We start from the raw sequence: 16,757 nt of genomic DNA, 5'->3' as shown, positions 1-16,757 counted from the left end.
AAAACAGAGACACAGGAAGGTATAAATTTATACAGACTCTGTGTGGATGATGTCCTCTTCCAGCTACTCAGAGCAGCTGCAAGGCCAGAAAGGGTTTCCAAACGTGAAAGAAATGGGCAAACAGCAAATGCTCAGTGGCATATGGGTTATAACTCAGAGCTGGACCTTACTAGTTACAAATGGTACACTGCTGGCATGCACTGGAAGGACAAACCTCTCCTTGCAAATGTGTAACACTTGAAAAACTGAACATAGGTAGATAATGCTTCTGGAGTTACTGGCATTTCTTCTACAGAAAAGATTGTCTTTTCTTCTTAAAAACTACTCTTCTATGGGACAACATGAGGTTAGAATTTGCTTCCTTTGAAATGAGGTGGATGTGGAAGAGCCAATTTCAGTATTTTTTTATTTATAGACATCTTGGTGGCAGTTTTGTTGCAACTGTGCTCCTACGTGCTATCAGCATCTGTCAATGCATTTCAGATAGATCCCAAGCCAGCAGCTCTAGGGTTTTTCCATTCCCTCCCCTGCACTTTCCAAGCCTTTTTAATCCCAGTCAAACACTGTATCAAGAGTCATGATGGGTGGATAAAGCACTAGCAAGAGTATCAAGAATTATAGTTTCTCTTGGAAAAACAAGAAGTATTTGGTTCAAAATATAGGTTCTACTGCTTATATTTAAAGTCCTTTGAAGTCAATAGTGAGGCTCTACTGATCCTACTGCAAGACAAATTATTCCAAGGGATCCAGTACAAACATTCAGAGCTACTTATCTAAAAGAAGCAGACTTCAAAACCAGAGACAAAATACTACATTTAATGCACATATTTATTCTTTATGTACTAAGCACAAAGAGGAGGCCATAGGGCCAGGAGAGAGATAAGGTAACTTCTATTTTATGCCATGAAATTTTATCTATTTGCGAACAGTGTAAATGAGTCTGAACCATCTGGAGAAATGAGTAAGAAGGGATCTGTGCTGTTAGATGTACAGCTGATGGGCAGAGGACATCCCCTGCACTTTCTGCACTGTACAGAGGAGGAAGGAAGGGCAGGTTACACAAAGCCAGTGACAAGTTGTCAGGATTTCCTCCCTAAGAACTTCTGGTGAATGTAGAGAGCATTGTGTGTTATTGCATCAATGCGTAAAAGACACAGGTACATCTGTGACAAAATAGGGTAATTATGGCTGTAAAACTGGCCATGCAAAAGAAATGGTTGAATTATGGTTGCTTGTAAAACTTTGCTTAGTCTTCCATCTAAAATTGAAGTACTCCTTTGATTTCCAGAGACACTTTAAATGCATGCTGCTGTCCTAGTTTGAGCAGGGCTGCGGCCAGCTCATACCCCCATCCCTGTGCAGATCATTCACAGGTAGGTGACATACAAAATCCACATGGAACTGGTATTTTTTGGTGCCCTTGTGCATTCTCTAGTTTCTGTACAGCTTTGCTGTTGCACAGAACGTCTAGAAACATAACCCACAGTCACCTTTTGTACTTTCTAATTTTCTCCCCAAACAAGAATGGTCTGGACTTTTCAGTAATCTCTCATGTACAGGCAATCTATCTCCAGTGATGCAGGAAAGGAGCCGCAGCCTCTGTCAGTGATTGGGGCTGGCTGGCAGGAGGAGGTGAAGGTTCACCCCAATGCTTAAAGGCAAATATGCAAAACTTTGCACAGATCAAAGGGTCTCAATTATTCACTTTACACAGGCAGAGGCCTTCTGTGGTTTCAGTTCAGTGCCAGAGCTAGAGCACCCAAAACAAAACCTGCATTTCTACCAAGTAGGAGATAGCTGGTGATGGAAATGTCTTTTTATCTTGCAGTGCAGTGGCTTGCAACACAGCTGTCTGCATGTCCTACAGGAACAAGCTCTTTCAGCTGCTATCAAGCATTTCAATCACTTTGAAATTCATCCATGAAGCAACTCCTCTGTGAAGCCCAGCAGCAAAGAGCAAATTAGCATTGGAGACCTTTCTTGTAGTGCTTTGCTAAACTATCTCAGAGATTTGTATGTGACACTGGCAATTTTTCTGAAAGAATAATCAAAACTCCTCAAAGTGTTTAAGGCAAATATGTCAAGAATTTAAGCCTTGTGTTAGAAAAGTTGTTTGTGTCATTCCTCAGAGAATTTATTTATAAACAATGTTGTTATGCATTAACTTTTTGTGCACCCAGTCCTACCCGATCCTCTTTCTGTCTCTTGAAATGTTTAGATAGAAAATATAAATAATCTTATAATGCTTACTTATTGTCTGCTTCTTGCATTTACAAAGATGCAATTAAGTTTAAACTACAATGCTTGTTTAAAAATGTGCTCTTTCAGGGACTCTTATGTAAATTCTGCTTGGACTTTGTTTTTTCTTTCTCCAAATTTTTCATTGCCCTGTCATCAACATGGAAGAAAGACGTGTGATGAAAAAGAGATGTTGGCCTAACATATTTACGTCACTGACATCTGTGTGCTCCTGTATCTATACAGATGCAGGTGTGAGGGCTGGATAGTAGGAAAAAACTACTTCAGGAAAGACCTGCCTTTATCCTGGAATTGACTCAGCATTTGTAATATCTCCCTGTCCAGCTCCACAGGTAGTCTCTGGACACCAGAATAATGTGCTGCTAAATGTGAGTAATGCTATTTGTATCTGGCTTGTGGTAACAAAAAAAAAAAAAAAAAAAAAAAAAAAAAAAAAAAAAAAACCCAAACCAACACTCCAAAAACCCTGAAAACCTTCAGGCCCTAAAAACATTTAGAATTGCACACACAAAAAAATACCCCAAACCAAACCAAACCAAAAAAAAAAAAAAAAAAATCCCACAAAAAACCCACAACCAAAACCACCCCAATAAATATCCACAAAGAACCAACAACAGAAAAAAATCTATAAACAAAAACCCCCAAATCCCTAGTGAGGTCCCTAATTGTTGGAACCTCACGCTGATTGTACTGGATTTGGTACAAGTTGTTGCTGTGAGGGACGCACAGGCCTTGCGACATTCCCTGGAAAGGTGACAAACGCAGCAAACCTGTTTTGTTTCTGTGCTAATTGAGCAATCACTCCTTTGCCATCATCGCAGTGTGTGGTCCTCCTGTCCCTCGAGCCCCTGGGAACTGCTGTCCCCGCTGCTGGTGGCAGGGCTGGCATGTGTCTGTCCCGAGTATGGAGACCAGGGGCTCTTTCACCCCTGGTGCTCACCCTCCAGTAGGCGTTGAATGAACAATGATCCAAGTGCCTGCTCCTGGGTCTGTGCACAGCTCCATGCTCGTACATTCCCTCTGCTGTCTGTGCGTCGGTTTTTCCATTATGTGCCTGTATTTCGTCAGTTTCATTTGACTCTTGCAGTCTGAGACACTAGGTTCATACATCAAAGGAGGATCCCACCCCAGCTGAGCGGTTATGGCCATACATGGTATTTAGATTTATTACCCTGGTAAAACTGTTGCTATTTTAAGAAGATGCTGCCAGAAGTCTGGCTCTAGCTCTCTGGAACAAGGTCTAAATAATAGTTTTTAAATGTTTTACAGTGGTGACTCTATCACCCTCCAGCATAGCCTCTGTGCTGCAGCAACAGGGGCTCCCGACAAAGGCAATGGCATTGCACCATTTTATTTTAGTCCTAAACACTCAATAAGAATTTATTAAAAAAAAAAAAAAGAAAAAAACCCCAAGCAAACAAAAAGCTAAACAAAAAGCTGAGATCTCTTAAATAATAAGAAAAAGGGGATTTGGTTTGGGGAGGAAAGTGGAAGCTGTTAGCCTTGTAGTCTTTTGTGCTTTTGGAAGTCATATTTCAGCCTACGCTATAGATATGTTTTAAAAAGAAAATTGAATTAGTTTTATTTTAAACAACTGCTCCAATAGCTTATAGCTCCCATAAAGCAGAAAGGATACCAGAGAAGTTAAAAATGCTGCCCAAGTGCAATGTGCTTTTGATCAACATCTGGTTTTAAATCCTAAATTTTCACTTTCCATTTTCCTTGCCCAAACCTTGTTTAATATTCTCTCTACAGAACATTACTAAATAGCCAGTTAATTATCATGCCCTGTTTGTTTTCTGCCACTGCTCTGGTAACAGCAGAGTTATTTCCTCACTGCTCTGCTTTTACTGCTCTGCTCAGGAAGCTGTGTCATGAGCATTTGTCACTGCCACCACACTAACACCACAGCTGTGTACAATGACATCTCCCAGTGAATCAAAAGGGAAAGGCAAATGTCGATATGTGTATCCTGGGGTGCAGCACTGACTGATATGGAATGTATTAAGAAGTGGCATAATGATCAGTGTGTGTAGGAGTGCTGGGAGTAAATAAGGTTTCACTAAAAAAAAAAGCCTTGTGCTGTCTGACAATTGTTTGAGTAAGCCTTAAATAGACAGAGGGAGAAAAAAAGACTGCACCTCCACTTTTTGGGCTAGTTAATGTGAACATCAAATCAAACAAGCAGGGAGCATCAGGTTTTTATTTTTAAACCAAACATTCCTTTTGGTTTTGTGCAGAATGATGTGTGAGCAGTGAAGGGTGCACATCTCTACAGTGTGTGATGATGGGGACGGGATGTGAGTCCCTTCTCCTGTAGGCTGGAAGTGTGGGAATGTGCACAGGTACCACAGTGTAAATAATCCCTTCATGCTTGGGGGAACTTCCAGGTAAAGTGTAAGCACTTGTTAACCACCCTGGTGTGGCTGTCAGAGTGAGGGGTTATCAGAGCCCATCCACTGGGTCAGGCTGCGGGAACACTGCAAATAGCTCCCGTGGGAACGGTGGTCCCAGGTTAACACCATGTGCATGCAAGTGTGTGACAGCTCTGAGTCACTCCTTAACCTTTCTCTCAACCATATAAGTAGGTGGAAGTGATTGACAGCACCAAGCTCTGCCATGTGTTTGCACACCAACCAAATGCTGATACTTGCGACACCTCCATGGAAAGAGATGCAAGAGCCTTCTCCCTTTCTGTGCCAGAAATGCCAGAGCAGGCATTCTGATGGGGGTGAGGACGTGTGGGAGAAAGGGTAGCATTGCAACATCCTAAATATAGATGGGAAGTCCCCAGCTATGCTGCTGTGGGACTGCATTCCAGTCACTGACAATAGTGCATGATTGTCAGACTGCTTTTTTGCGGCGTAGTGCTGGGTTTGCCTCTTTTTAAAGTGCCTTGTGCTGTGCTCTTCAAGCCCTGGCTGTGCAAGCAACATTGTCATGATATAGAAACACATCCCTGACATAAAGCTAGGCAAGTACTTTCATGTTAGATTGCATGTCCTTGTCTGTGATAAGCTCATCCTGGACTCCTGCAGTGATAATTCAGAAAGTGAGCTTTTAATCACACTGATTTTTTTACCCTTTGCAGATGGCTGCATTTTTGCCCCTTCCTTGCAGAATTCAGCAGCTGGGACCACCAGCTGTGTATGCTTATGAGTGTACAGGGGTGATATAGAAAATATGAAGCTCTTATGTCCTGGTTACAAGCTCAGAAAAAGTCTTGAGAAGCTTTTCAACTTTGCTTTAAGCCGTCCCTAGATCCACATGTCAGCTGATCCCTGTAACTCTTAGGGGGGCTCTGCACAGTGGCACAGATCTCTGCTCCTTGTATTCCTCAGCATAACTGAAGGGAGCAAAGACAAGATGATCCCTCTCTCTTTGTGCTGTAGCAGCAAACTACTGCTTGGAGATTTGTTACAAGCAGGCCATCAGCTCTAGTAATCACTCATCCTAATTCTTTTTTCTTTCTCTTTTTTTTTTTTTTTTTTTAATGTAGCCAGTCATATCTTAAAGCTTTTGATACTTTTGGCATCTGGATGATCCAGAGTGTAATTACAGAATGTGCAAGGGCATGTTCCCTCTTGTTTGCTTTAGATCTGCCTCCCAGCAGATGCAGTTGGGTGCCAGACACTTCCTGCATTGTGTGAAGCAGGGAGGGTTTGTTTGGTTAATTTTTTTTAACTCCTTTGCACTATTTGCAAAATTATAAACAGGCCCCTCTGCCACCTTTTTTCTTGGCTTAAAATATCAAACCCTATCAAAACTGGCTGTTGGGGTACAAGGTGTTAAAGCCCTCTTGAGGACAGACCCTCTACCAGCTTCCAAAGAAGTATGGAGATGAACACCAGTCTGATTTCACAATTTGGGGTTTTCTGCTTTTCTTCCTGTTCCCATGGGCCTTTCTGTGGGAAACAAATCTCTAAAGTTGTCCACTGTGGTAATGGGATTTCTCTTAAGTGCTGGCTGCTGAAGGCAGCAGAAGCACAGGGAAACTAAAATTTCTTTTGAAACCTGTTCTAATGTCTCCTGGGCATTTCGCGCATCTCTCTATTTTCCACCTCATCCCAGTAACGTATGGCATAAAATAATAGTGTTAGGAAATTACTTTAGAGTTAGCTCGGGTTTGTCCAAGATTTAAAGTGATTCCTGAATGTCTGTGTTCTTGGAACCTTACTCTATATGAAAGTCCATTTTAGTTTAAAGTATTTCCCTGAATGGGAAATTTCCCTAAGTAAGGAAATGACAGCACCTGAATATTTCTATCCTGGGCTGAATACTCTGGCTTATTTTATTTCACATTAACTATTCCAGCAAATTCTCTGATGAAAAAAAATAGTGGAACTGCAGAAAGAATAAGAGCCCTTTTTTTTCCCAGTAAATCAAGTAATCACTGTAACCTTTGAATTGCTTCATATTTTCCAAGACTAATGGACTGAGAGGATATTTTGGATAGAAAATTCTGTTATGCTGATGTTTATAAATGCCAGTCTTTATACCAAACATGTCTTTTTAGCAAAATCCTATACTCTGTTTAAAAGGCCTCGTTTTAGTTTGAGAAGCAAGAAAGATACATCAGTAACTTCTCTTTTTGTAACAAAAGTGTGCCAGCCTTGTTGTAGGGCAGAGTCAAATAAAAGCCAGGGTGTATTTTCTTATGTATTTGTATTTGTCCCCAGAATGAGGTTTCTAATTTCCATTTCCCACATGCCCATGCAGATGACTGGGTACCCAGGAAGCTGAAAGATCTTTGTGTCACTCACCTTTTCCCCAGGCTTTAATTATTAAATGTGGTCACCATTTTTCAGGCACAAGTACCTTTCTGGAGGAAAGCCCACAGATCTGTAGAGCTGGAAAGCTGATGTTGGCTGGTAACAGCAGGTAGAGTAAAGAAAAAAGGTTTTGGATAATCTGAGGCTGCTCCAGGACTGGAAGAAAGGTGCCTTTTCTGCCAGGGCTACTCATCATTACACCACACTGGCTGTGAAAACATGGCAAGCTTTTCTCCAAGAAGTGAAGTTTTAAGTGACAACTTTGAGTTTGCACATATGCTAAATTAGCGCAAAATTAATGGCCCAGATCTTAGTACAACAACTTAGTTGTGCTTAATGTTGCAGAACAAAACCTTCCCTTCTATGTCCAGGGTAATACATTTTTTCCTAAAACAGTGCTGGTTAGTCTTGAATATAAAAGTATTGTAAGCATAAGTGTAATGTATGCATTTAAATTTATTTTGTTTCTTATGCCCCTTGTTGAGCCTTTCCTAACACCCAGTATTGCATTGCTTCAAACTTTTTTTGTCTTTACAGCTTTAATTTTCTAAATAAATAAATATAACTCTTTCTTCAATGTGTTTACCTTCATGCTTATGAAATCCCTGTACAGATGCTCAAATGGAGCAATGAGAAAAGATGGAATTAATGCTTCTGTGGCTGATTCCTTGATTTGCATTTCAGGCTTTTCTGAAAGGCTAAACTTGAGGGACATATCTATTTATTCAAAAGAGTTGCTACCTCATATATGTTTTATTTTAATATTAATGAGCACTTGTATTTTAAACACAGTCTTTACAGATTGTAACTCCTCTCCAAGCACTAGCTGATAGGTAGATATATATGGTCAGTCACTGAAATGAGTGTAATGATTTCCCTTGGCACCAGACCTAGTTATAAATTAATAACTTGGATTTATTATCTAACACCTGTCAGAAAGAAAAATGCTTTAAACCACCTCCAGAGTGCTTCAGTACCTTGTAATGTAACTCACTATGCTTTATTTTGGGCCTAAATCAAAAGCTGTACCTGTTAGGCTTTTGTGTTAGAGACTTTTTATGAGGGCATCTAGTGACAAGGGAAAATGGCTTTAAACTGAAAGAAAATAGGTTTCGATTAGATATTAGTGTGAGGAAGGGGAGGCCCTGGCACAGGGTGTCTAGAGAAGCTGTGGCTGCCCCTGGATACGTGGAAGTGTTCAAGGCCAGGTTGAACTGGGTTTGGAGCAGCCTGGGACAGTGGAAGGTATACCTGCCCATGGCAGGCAGTGAGAATGAGATGGTCTTTAAGGTCTCAGCCTAAACCATTCTATGGTTTTATGACAAATGAAGGAAAGTTTTGTATCTGAGACTTTCCAGAAGAGCTGTAGGTCTTGGAGCGCTTGATCCTCACCCTGGAAGAAAGTAAGTGGGCATTACTGCAGGTGTGATGTGACTGAAGTGATATTAGCTGAGCTTCCTAAACCAGTTTCAGACAAAACCTGACTTCTTGTGAAAGGTTAATTGGGAAATGTAAATGCTGCCTGTGTGGGAATCTATTTTGGAAAACACCAGATGCTCTCCCTTGGAGGAAGGTAGCGCCTGCTGAGGTTAATGGAAGGAAAGCTGTGCTGCAGATCAAGATTTGTCCATTAGCAACTGCCATCATTTGGTGATACGGAAAAGTTACATTTCAAAGACATTTCAAGCCAAAAACCTGTCTCCAAGATCTCACAGTTATTTTCTGTATGTCAGATCCAGCTCTTAGTGACCAAGGACAGATTGGGCTCTTTCTTCATGAAAGGATGATGGAGGGAAAAAGATAGCTGATATTGCTGACTTCATTTACTCCTGCTAAGGGGAAAACGTGGGTGAAAAGGATTCCCTGAGTTTTGTAATACTGCAGCTATGGCAATAAATAGAAACAGTAGCTGGGAAAGATTGCAAGAGTAGAAATTATTATCGTCAGTCTTCAGCTCTGGGAATGGGAAATAATCAGATCTGCCAGTTTATCCAAGTCCTTTGGCATTCCTGAAACTGTATCAGGGATCAATCACAGCACTGCCTTGCTTCATCCCCATTCTCAAGTAATGCATCCTTGCCTCTTTGGGAGAGACTAAAGTAGAAAATATTGGTTGTTTAACAAGACACGTGTTGTAAATAAAATTTCCTTTAAACTTGAACAAGTTTAGGTGCAAGTTGAAGCTGTTCAAGCAAAAGCAGTTAAAGTCCTTGCTTCAATTAGAACCATTTGGCCCCAGTCAAAATGTAACCAATAACTACAGTCAATAATAATATCAGCTTCAGCTGCTGCTGCTGAGCTGTGCCTGCTGCCAGTAAACCACTTTCTGTGTTATGAGCAGTGCCTGAGAGGGGTAGAATAGTTATAAACTCTGCAGGAAGAAAGATGCAGCAGCACAGTAAGTTAGAACTAACTCTCATCTCAAATACACTGGATCCTTGAGTAGATCAGTATGACTCTAACTAGTTTGGGAAGGTATCACTACTTGGTAAAAGCAGGAAAAAAAAGTTAGCTACTTTAATCACTTAAAACAGTCTCCTGGCAGCAGATTTGTAGTCTGATATTTTCCTTACAAAAATCAATACAATGTAGGCAGTGTATCCTATTCCATAAAAGCATGAGTTTTATTTCTTCTGGAAACTGCTCGTCATCAGAAAGCCACTAAATAAATGAATATGTACTGCTGGAAGATATGAATTTCCATCAGTGCTTTTCCAGCTCTGTTTGGAAGCAGGTAGGCTGCTTTTGGAAAAGGATGGTGATGTTCTGAGCAGCTTTGTCCATTGACACTCTTGCCTGTTTGAATTACACCAGTGACTCAGATCAGGTCACGTTACAAATGTACTAAAATTATTTCCAGGCCACAATTGAACCTTGTACCTCCTGACCAGGCTGTTAAGCATCAGTAGGTGCTCAGGTGATCTGTAACATGAAATTATTTATTGGATGTTAAACCAGCTAACCAGCCCTTCTCTTTCTTAACGAATGACCCAAGCTGTCCCTTTTCTGTTTGGCCATCACTGTTGGGGAGGATGAATAAATATGATTGCCTGGAAAAAGATTTACAATAGTACAGCCAGGATGAAAACAATCCCCCCTACGGGTTGAACAATGCCCTTACCTACAGATAGTTCCAAAAGTCAAATGGACTGTTCAATCTCACCCCCAATGTATGGTTCTTCCCACACCTGTAACCCGTCCCTGAAACATCAGGTGTCTGTGACCCCATTGGCCTAAGTCTTGTTCCAGCCCACCTTGAAGGCCCCTGATAAGGGGTCTCTGAGGGGCCAGACGCTCTCTTGGAACTTCCATTCTCTTGGAACTCCCCCCTTCTTGGAACTTCCACCGTCTCCTAGAGCATTCTCTTGTCTCTCCCCTCCCCCATCCCCTCAGGCCTTGCCACGTGCTGCGTCTGGCAGCTCCAAGCAAGACCTTTCACCATCCCTAATAAACCTTATATTCTAAGAGCAGCATTCAGAGATCTCTTATCTCCATTCATCTAAACTGTCCTGGAGCTCAGCCTCCCTGCACATCACCACATTCACAGTTTTGCTGGTGATATCATCCATTTCAGCTGCTCCCACGGTCTGTAAATATCTCCTGAGGTGCTGTGACCAGTCTCCCTGGGTTAACAAGGAAGGAGGGGCAGAAAATCCAGAATACTATTTCCAGATGGATGACATTCCTTGTGAAGATGCACCAAAGCAAAGTGGAGGTGGAGTTTAAAGAGAAAAGTATGACAAAGAGGTGACAAGGGACTTGAACCTCAACGTCAGTCAGCCACACCTTCCTGTATTTCAGGTCATGTCTCACCAATGTGTCCCTCTCTTCCCTGTCACCCTTGTTTAGCACCTGGGTGGCTGCAGGCTAAGTTGGATCAGTGATCTGATTCTGTGGAAAATGAATCCACCAAAAAAATGAACAATTTCCTGCCCAACCAGCTTGCTCATCCAGCTCCACAGCAGCTGCACAGCTGCTAAATCAGATGCAAGGGCAGTGTGGGACAGGCAGGGAGCAGGGGTGTGACAGTGTGACCATCCCACTTCTTTAGAAAGCAGCTGCGTCAGACCACAGCGTAACAAGGGACATATCCTTCGTCTGTCTGAGCAGAATTCCCTGAATCCATGAGGCTAGCAGCACCCAATGGAAAGCTCCCTGAAGAATGCTGATGCTGTCCCAGACAGGCATATCCTGTGCCCCCTCAGTCCCTTGGGGTGGTGGTACTGGGGAGGATGTGACCTGTCAAGCAGCTGTCACCCAGCTGGTGACCCAGCCAGAAGTAACTCCAGGTCCTTTGATACACATGTTAACATCATATTGAGATTTAAAAAAGCTGCCCCAGTGTGGCTGGGATAAACTGTTGTTAAAATAACCCTGTGTATTCTTTTGTGGTTATGTCAGTACTGCAAGTGACTTGTCCCCAGAAAAAGTAATTCAGGCTGTATTAAGCCCCACAGGCACAAGCTATGCTTTGTTGTCAGCAAAGAAGCAAAGCAGTTGCATTATTTCTACCCTTGTGGACTGTAAGTTCCCCTTGATGTGAAGCAGATATTTCCTATCTGCTGGCACTCTGCTGTCAGCTACACCCACGCTTCCTTAGTGACAGTTCTTCCACTCTCCTCTGTTGTCCGTGGCACTGAGACCCCATGAAAAACCTGCAGCTGATATGTTCTTTGCTTGTAAATAGTACTTTGTTCCCCTCATGTTTTCTTGTTTCTGGTAGCATTGATTCCTGGCCCTCTGGTTGTCATGAGCAGCACCTGCCTGAGCCCAGCCCTACCCCTGGGCAGCTGCAGGGCAATACTCCACTATCCTGTGCTTATTCAGAAGAGCTACTGCTGTGTTTGGTCATTATTTCCTAACTTGTTGACTGCCATCATCATTAGTCACTTACTATTTCCTAGCAGAAAACATGTTCGTTGGGGACTCCTCTCCAAGTCCGTGCTAATTCTACCTGTTCATGTGGAAACAAGGGATGACTCTCATCCTGAGCCTGACCCTGAAGCCTTCATTCAATGGTGATTCATGGGGCTGAAGCAAATACTTTGCAGGCTGTTCCCCTCACTAGTGGCCAGCCATCCTCTGCAATGTCCTGTTTTGACCATGATGCCAACCATGTGCTGGCTTGGTGGGAATGCTCTGTCTTCCCTAGGAAAGCCATTTCCTGTGCCAGGGGTGCTCCTCTTCAGTCCCAGTACTCCTGTAATTAGGCTAGGCTGCTGCAGTGGAGTCATACTCCTGTTCTAAAAAGTGTACCAGTGATTGCTGCAGGGGTGTTTCAGAGAGACTCACCATCCTCTGGGGTTTCTAGGTGCTATCTTTAGGAGTTGGCTATTACAATCTGATTATGGGTATAATTCCTGCTTTGCTGTTTCGGTTATACTGCATTAATTGAGATTTTCTGGATGCTCTAGATTGGTCTAATTGCCCCACACAAAGCTGAGGACCTGTATTTAATATTTCCAATTATATCATATATCCCTTAACTAACAATCAATGATTTGGTTTCCCTATCTCTATCACAGAGTGAGGCCATGGGAATGAACCAGAGATGTCCAGGCCCTTGCTCAAAGGAGGCTGGAGAAGGGCTCTGGTTAACCCTGGATACAGGGATATCCCACTGGTGGTCAGCTGGGCAATGCTGAGCTGGTTTTCCCTCAGCAGACTCTTAACTCTGCATAGAGCAGGAGTTCCATGCTGCTCTGGGGTTATTTGGCACCAGATCCAACACTGTGCTCAAAATCCTTGATGAACATCATAAAAAATAGACTTTGCTCAAGTAGGCTTTATGTAATAGTCTGGGTTAAATACAGCAGGCATGTTGCAGAACAGGTGCATTAGCCAGGATGTGGGCTGCAAATCATGTAGCTGCTTCTTGCTGCTCCTTTCGATACTAGGCATTGTCATTAGTTTGTTGCCCTGATAAATGTTTGGTTTTCTCACAGGAATGAAATTACTGAAAGAGATTAACCATGGTGTTCAATAGAGCTGATAAAGAAATTTATTTCTTCCTATTCCAGACATGGAAAGGAAAGGAAGGTGAAAGGCCCTTTCAGGAGGTTCTCCCAAAGATAGCAGCCTTGACCAAAAAAAAAAAAAAAAGAAGAGAGAAAGATTTGCTAAAGTTCTTGCATGTGAGGTGTAGGTACCAAGAAACCTTTCAGTGTGCAAAGGCTGCTTGTTCCAGACCACAGTGGGGCTTTTGTTTTTGTAAGGAAACATACAAAAGGAAAAACTGTTTACAAATATGTTTGTGTTTCAGAACATCACAGTTCAGAAAAATTGTGGGCTCTCATATTTCCTCAAAGACAGCCACCCAACCCCTTCTTACAAGCCACCTCTGTGCAGCACTTTGTGTTTCCCTCTAAAAAGAGTCAAGCCAGGAGTCTTTATTTGGAATATTCTGTATATTTTCAGTAGTGACCTATGCATTCACACAGGTCTTAGCCTGTTGCAACAAGTGTAATCTCCACAGCATCACAGAAATGCAGCCGGTGGGACTGTGTAATTATGTCACTTCACCCTGACCTACACAGAGCTCTGTGACTCTCTGCTCCTGAAATCACGGCTGATCTCTCCCTCAGCTCTCAACTGTGACCCATTCATGCTTCACATTTATCATCATTTTCATCTCGAAGGGCTGCTGGCTGCCAAGCAATCCAATCTCTCGATTTGAAAGCAGAAGGACCCGGCTCAGAAAGCCAGCAGCCTGCAGGAGGCACAAGGGACCAAAATGACATTTCCGTGTGCCGATGGCACTGAAGGCAGCCAAAGAGTGCTGTCCTGCCTGGCAGGCACTCCCTGCTGTGTGCCGACTCCTGGACCCAGCCCACAGCAGGTATCAGGGACAGCAAACAGCAGGAACCAAGCACAGAAGACAGCTCAGCTTTGCCAACAGCCATGCTCGGGCTGGGCAGGTGCCAGGCAGGGCAGCCACACCCAGCACAGAATCTTCCTGAAGCAATACAGAGCCTGCTGAGAGCGGGGAACCCTCCAAGATGTGCACATGCCACCACTGTGATGGCCCTGGGACACTGGTCCAGCTCTTCCCCCAGTGTCCCTTCGCCTCCCAGGCTCAGCCCCGCCAGCTCCGGCTGGTCCCAGTGAGCCCAGTAATTCCAAGGGCCTTTAAAAACAATAGTCAAATCAAGAGGGTACCAGCACAGCCCCTCTGCTGTGGTCCTGGTATTTCCATTTCCCTTGGACACCCACAAAGGCAAAGGGTGTCCAGCTCATTAAACTGTCCACTCTGCTCCCGAATGTCTTTTCCATATTGGACAGCTGACTTTTTGATTTGAGCCCTGTAAAAATTGTAATAGTACCATGGCCCCTTGAAGCCCAAAGGCAGGGTCCCATCCAAAAAGCCAGAGAGCTGCTCTCTAATTAAATTTGTAACACAGAAACGTAACTTATTCCATGAGATCCCAAGTGGGAAACCTGGCTTGGAAACATAAGTACTAATTTATGTCAACTAGATTATCTTGAATGGAATATTTAATATTTTTAATGGAACATTTTTAAATGATGCTCATAGGCACTCTGTAGCTGCTGGAAACTCTGATCTAAATTATTATTTTAATGAAAGATTGCCAAAGGACTCACATTTTAAACTCCTACATAGGTTAACAGTGGGACTGTTTTCCCTGGGCTGGCCAGCCCTCGTTTCCCAGTCAGGGCACTCAGGGTAATTGCCAATTAGCACAGCTAGAGAACTCAGTGCTGAGCTGCAAATTGCTGAGGGTGTTCAACACAAATCCAAATGTGGAGCCCCTCAGAAACAGTCTGAGCTGATGGGCTCATATGGAAGGCACAGGAACTTTCAGAAAAGGACATCTCCATATTTGTGTCAGGACCCTGAGAGCACTGCCCTGACCAGTCCCTCCTGTACTCCCCACCTGCTGCCCATTGGAGGGGTCTCCATTTAAGCTCAGCCTTGAGATGCCTGTTTCCCCCTGAATGTTGCTGTAGGTACAGCCTCCCATACAGCTCTTGCTCCCAGATGGATCAACACCCTAAGCTGCAGATAGGCAGATAGGTCTGTCACCAGCCGTGTTTCTGGTGTGTCTCTGTGGTGCATCTTGCACTGATGTGGAAGCCTTGTGGCTCCCTGGCATATGTTAGCTGTGCCACCTGAAGGAAGTTGAATTTGGAATGCTGTCCCAGCTTCTGACTAGTTTTTCCCTCTTGAATCACAGTAAGTTAAATTTGGACCAAAAAAACCCAAACCCATGAAGATCCTAAAACTATTTCTAAAGGTCACGTTTCTTCTCTGTTCAAGTTTCCAAAATAGAAAGTCTCATTCCAGAAACCCTTCCACACACATGCATGTGTACCTATGCAGCCCTTTAAGCCATCATTAGTGTCCCCTTTTCCAAAGGGAGAGATGCAATTTCAAGTGGAGAAGCAGATTGATTGTATTTATAGTCTGGTTTTATCTTTCAGCCACAATACACAAATCCATGGAGTAAGATCCCTGCACTATCATTTGTTTACTGCATGGCATTGCTTTCCCCTTCTCCTGGAGTGGTGAATCATCCTTGCTGCTGAAGTTGCCCTGCTCTCAGAGGCCCTCTCCAGTCTTTGCACCACAGAGCTCTTGATGAGGGTCAGCAGCCTTGGTGTTTTTCTTTAGAAGGTTGATTTACATGTTGCTTCTTGGCAGCACAGAGGACTCTCCTTCAGCGTGCCCTGTGCTGTGGTGTCTAGGCAAGCCCTTCAAAACCCAAATTGTTGCTGGATGCGGTCAGTTGAAACTCCTGACCTAGTTTCTCAAAATTATGTGGTTGGCTTAAAAAATTAGATTTACTGCTTTTTTAAAAACAACTATTGTGACATTATGATTTAAAAACAGTGATATGTGGATAGTTAGAAGTTGCTGTTATTCCAGATTTGCAGAGTCTCAAAGACAAAGAGTTCAAGATAATAAAGTCTGTGCTAAAAGCTTTCTAGCATAAAGTCCTGAGCAAAAGCTGCAGCAGCAGCAGCAGCTGCTACCTGCCATAGAATCCCTGGCACAGAGTCTGGAATTCTGAGAAGGAGCAGCTGCAGCAGGCTTCTTTCTTCTTGATGATGATGATGATGGAGGAGAATAAGTAGCAGCAGCAGGAATAACAGCCATTTTTCTTCTTTCTTCTTCTTCTTGTTCTTTATTCTCCTTGCACTCCATTACAGGGGCATTTTATTCATGAAACATCCAATCAGCTAAAAACATGATTCCAAAACATACCTCCTAAACCAATCTAAGCATAATTCTAATGTACAAAAGTGGTACAAAAGTAATATGAAAGTAGTGTCAGTTATTATCCAGATTTTTACGCATATAATTTTATCTATTTACACATATAGCTTTATCTGTTTATGTGAACAATTCTATCTATTCTATCTAGAAACACAAGCAATGTTCTGCTATGCTTTTGCTATGTCTGGAGCTAAGTTACTGAACTTTAAACTAGTTTTAGGGCCTTACTAGCCAACACAGTCTCTTAAGGCACTTAAGATATATTTCTACTTACTTAAGACTATAACTTACATTTACACTTCCTTAAATTTACACTTCTACTTCATATCTATGTGGCTTAATATATTTCAGCTTCTTTAAAAGGTCTAAATTCAAACCTTACATTTCTTTATGTCTCTGAAGGACTCTGAGAGGCTTCTGTCTCATGCACTCCAGCAGCAGGGGTATTTCAGCAATTCCAGATCCTCAGACCTATGCACAGTTATCAG

General features: G+C 42.8%; 1 long non-coding RNA gene across 2 annotated transcripts in view; it reads left to right on the top strand.

Annotated features, from left to right (window-relative positions):
- LOC146766838 (uncharacterized) overlaps positions 1-16,757 on the top strand; it is a 33,674-nt gene that overhangs the window by 14,554 nt on the left and 2,363 nt on the right. The window contains exon 2 of one of the 2 annotated variants that reach the window (XR_014957145.1): positions 1,829-16,757. This is a non-coding gene — a long non-coding RNA (uncharacterized LOC146766838). The other variant, XR_014957144.1, reaches the window with a different exon arrangement.

Source organism: Lonchura striata, chromosome 8, assembly GCF_050655825.1.
Source record: "Lonchura striata isolate lonStrDom1 chromosome 8, ASM5065582v1, whole genome shotgun sequence".
Taxonomy (NCBI): Eukaryota; Metazoa; Chordata; class Aves; order Passeriformes; family Estrildidae; genus Lonchura; species Lonchura striata.
This window is presented reverse-complemented; position numbering and strand designations above follow the sequence as displayed.